Below are 4,580 nucleotides of genomic sequence, written 5' to 3' on the forward strand. Positions count from 1 at the left end.
ACTGTTTTAAAAACAAGCTCCAAACAGGTCAAGGAGGGTGCATCCAAAGTACAGTAGGCAGTATGTGCACTTCAGTTCAACTAGATTAAAAATTATTTTAAACCGAGAGCAGTCGTTTCCAAGCAGCACAGTGCTGCCAGGGGGAGAGGATCAAACTAGGTTCAAGGAGGGCCCAGTGCTTGGGTACTAGGCTGACCCCACTGGAATTGCCCAGCTGCTTGTGCATCTGTGCACCAGGGCCAGCCTCAGAGGTTGGCATGAGGTGCCAACTACAGGCCTGTGTGCCTGGTGCTAATACAAGGGTCATGAATATGGGCCAATGTGTCCCTTGCATTGACTAGGCATGTTTCTGGTATGGAGAATGTATTAGGCTCAAGTTAGTGTCTTCCTGGGCAAAGACAAAATATCCAATGGTCAGAGCCAGAGCAACTGCTAGCACACACAGTGGCTGCGCACAGTAGCCCTGGCCACTGCCATAGCCCATGTGGCTTGCTGAAGGTGGGGGGTTTTTAGATGAGGGAGCCCAATCTCACTACCAGCAGCTCACACATCCCTGAGGCAAGAGAGTGTAAAAATCAAACAAACAAACAAACAAACAAACAACAATAAAACAGATTAAACACCAGAGGCAGAGCCTTAGTACAAAGCGGTCTCCAGGTTTTGCTTGGTGTCTTCAAAGCTGATTATGCAGGGAAGTCAAAGTGGTGGGTATTCTACTCAAAACACCGTTTTGGTCACTCCAGACTCTAATATCACTCAGTTGGTCATTCTTTCTTTGATAAAAATTTAAAATTTTTAAAAAAGAAACTGTGTTAAAAATAAAAAGTAATTAGTTAAAGGAAAATCAGCTTAAAGGGCTATTCAAATGCAAGTGTGGATGGCCTCCGGGTAGAGCACCTACTTGGAGAGACACAAAGGGCCATTCCCCCAGAAATAGAGCTTAGCAGAAAATAGAGTAGTTCTCTACCCATTAAAATGGACAACAAATAAAATATTTACATTTTTCTCATAAGGTAATTAAAGGGCTGTTTCCATCCTAAAGATAAAAAGTGTTCCTTTAAAAAAAATATAATTTCCTAAAATTGACAGAAGTGGGGATAATTTAAAAGATTGCTTCAAGTTTTTTGATTTTTATAAGGTTGTATGTTCAATATTCCTGAATTTATTTGCCATAGGAAAAGCTTTGATATTTTACAAACCCATATAAAGGTGTGGAGTACAATCTGAAAGCAGTTTGAAAAAAAAGTAAATTAATAAAGAAATAAAAGTTTAAAGAATTGCTTGATTTTTCACATCCCATTTAATCATGGCAGGCCTAGTGGTGGCCTGCAAAGGGGTACAAGCTGTGATAGCTTCTTCATATTTAGGCCAAATTATCCAACAAAGATGTACCCCAAAACTATTCAGACTAACCTTTCATGATTCTCAGACTTTGTTTGGAAATATCAATTAGCCCCATTTACATTTTGAGCTAATTTCTCAAAATGATATTATTGATTGTAAGTTAAATTAATTTGCTTCTTTTCACAGATAAATTATATTAAATTAAGGAAGGCTCTATGATGGCATCCTCTTCCAAGATATAAAATACACATTTCTCACAGTATGATCAAAATTCTATTACAAAAGCAAAAGGGGAAATCAATCCCTCCAACTTCACTTGTCAATATACACCCTTAATTCATAAAATTTTTACAAAAGACAAAAGTATAGCAATGGAAAGAAAATACAATCAGTTAAAGCAAAGAAAAAGTTAATCTTGGGTAGAGAATATGTTTGTATTTTTTCCAGAAAATGATGAGTGACTTATTTGGTTACCAGAGCATGCTATGAGGCTGTATAATGAAGCCAGATCTATAGAAATCAACAATAGATGAGGCTATTTATTCCCCCACAGCTAGAAATAAATAGACAAATAAGTTAAAAATAAATAAATGAATCTAAATTTGTCATAGGAAGGAATATTTTTATGTTTTCAGCATATAAACTTCCTAAAATTTAATTTGTATTTTCTGGGTGCCCTTATTTTTATCCTTTCTCTGTATGGTAAATTTAATGACTTTCATTGTATGCCAATTTGTATTTGTCACCAAACTGATGAATGATCCATATTATTTATCCATGTTTAGTAACTATTGTGATCTTAACTAAATAAACAATACTAATGGTGAATGGTTGCAATTTTTTTCCATCTGTGCTTTTACCTATTAGTCTTTCTTCCTTGATTCCTTTTCTTTATCTTCCATTTTTATTGATCACATTTCCATTTACAACTTTAACGGAGGTAGGCTCTTTTTATTAAGATACACAAAAGTAATTGTGAAAATTTTAGTCTATATTATATCATGACCCTTGTTAATTCTATGGAATTGAGAATGAGTTGCCTATTTTTCTCAAACTGTGGTACTCCTTAGAGTGAGGATATATGATGGACACATAGTATAAATGCAACAATTGGATATATATATATATATAGTCTTGTGGGAAGTGTAAAGTTGTCAAATGGGACTTTTTTTTCTCAAAGTTTTTTCTATGATGCTGTAACTAGAACTGACCACAGATGGCAGCTGCCACATTTAAAAACAAGACAGATACAAAATATTTTAGTGATGAATGTTTGCAGGTGGCAAAAACAATCCACACCTGGAAGAATTAAGGTGCTGACAGGTTCAGAGTAAGAAAATAAATGGGATTAGTAAATAGGGTACCAGGTGGGCACTGATGTCTGAGTTATTTGTATCATTTTCATACTTATGTAAATGATAAAACAGGCTGGATGCTGAGCAGAATCTGCAGCTGTGAAGCACCAGAAAATACAGGAACCAAGAAACCAAAGTTATGATAGGCTTAAAGTCTGTTCTATACGAAGTTTTATATATGAAAAGAAAAATAAATCTACTCCTGTTTCAGGCCTGGAGACAAAAGTACTGACATAGGTTTGCATAGCTGGAGCTACAAAAGTGGTTTTCAGGCCTGGAAAATGTCTACCTCTCTTACAGAACTGCCAGGAAACTTTTAAGATGGCAATTCACATCCATTGTTTACACTATCTTTTTTGTTCCTTCTAGGGTCTGAACACTTTTTCTCTTCCTATCCTATTGACTGTAGCTTGGATATCAAGAAAGAGCTGGTTCGCTGCATGAGCTCTTTCCATAATGGAATGGCTGAGAAGTGTGTGGATTATTTCCAGAGATTCAGACCTTCTTCAATTTGACACTCAAATTATACCTTTCCTTCATTCAAGGCTATAAATGTATATATGGAGAGAAGCATGTGGAAGTGCATTCCTATCTTGGTACAAAAGTGCCCTTTCTGAATATCTTGCAATGACTGGAGATATTTTAGTTTTTGCACAAATGGAGTGATGGTGGTGGAGTGAGTGCTCATTAGTATCTAATGTGCAGAGGACAGAATTGTTGCTAAAAATCCTACAAGATCCCTGCAGGCCAAGAATTATCTAGACTAAAATAACAATCATGCTGAGGATAAGAGATTCATTTTGGAGCCCATTTTGGGGACTATCCCGTAGTTCCTGGGGATTTCATGTTTTCCCCATAGAATAAACTCGTCAAGTTTTATGTGGTCTGCCTCCTTCTATGGTACAAAAAAGAAGGATAGGGCTAATAGACATGCAAAGAAGTTGAGGATGAAGGCATGGACTCTTTCCTTTCATCACCTGAGAATGACCAAGGTAGCTTGTACATGGCATGTACATACATTCACTTCATAGTAAAAATAGATGAGTCACTCAGTTTTGTTCCAGATTTCACAGCCTAACCTTGTGCTTTCCTGCAAGCTCAGATCTGCCTAAATATAGTCACATTCTGCCAGGGTTGCCATGCAAAGGACCTCTGAATGTGTAACTGGACTAAGAGACTCCTGGAGCTTCCAGTTCTAAGAGCATATTGTTTCAGAGTCAAGCAGCAGCCAGTTCATTCCTGGGGCTTTCTTGATGGCTATAACTTTGATTTCTTCTTTTAATTAATTGATTCATATTTTAAAGAATACAATATGGTAACAGGAAAAAAGTAGTGTTAGAAATGACACAAAATATCCTGTCTTTCTTCTGTAAACATATTTAGATTCTTTTGGAAAAAAAGGTTATTTTCCTTATTCCATGATAGGGCTTTAAAGTTTTGAAGTCAATTTTTATTAAGCTTAATGTCATTGAGCACATTTCTTACACAGTATGCTGCTGCACCACTCCTTACGTCGTGAGCATGTCTTAGTTGGTTCGCCCTTCCCTGCGTGTGGTCCACAAGGCTTGTGCATGTTGTCGTTCTGAAACTTCGCGTGGACCTACATCGTCTCTGTGAAGTTCTGCGTGACTTCTGTTTGCTCTTGCATTAATGCTTTAAATGCAACCACGACTACAGTATCCATCACTGCGCATCTTAGTGGCTGAGTTTATTTTTTTATTTTTTTCCTCTTTGGTCTTTTTTTATTTATTTATTTTTATTTTGCAACAAATAATACACTGCATATGTTCTTCTTAGTGGTTAATTGCTCTACAAGATGAGGACTTGAGATCCTATTTACAAACACCATTAGAACAAATCATTCTATTCATTAAGAGAATG

This window comes from Octodon degus, unplaced genomic scaffold (assembly GCF_000260255.1).
Source record: "Octodon degus isolate 3935 unplaced genomic scaffold, OctDeg1.0 scaffold00473, whole genome shotgun sequence".
Classification (NCBI taxonomy): Eukaryota; Metazoa; Chordata; class Mammalia; order Rodentia; family Octodontidae; genus Octodon; species Octodon degus.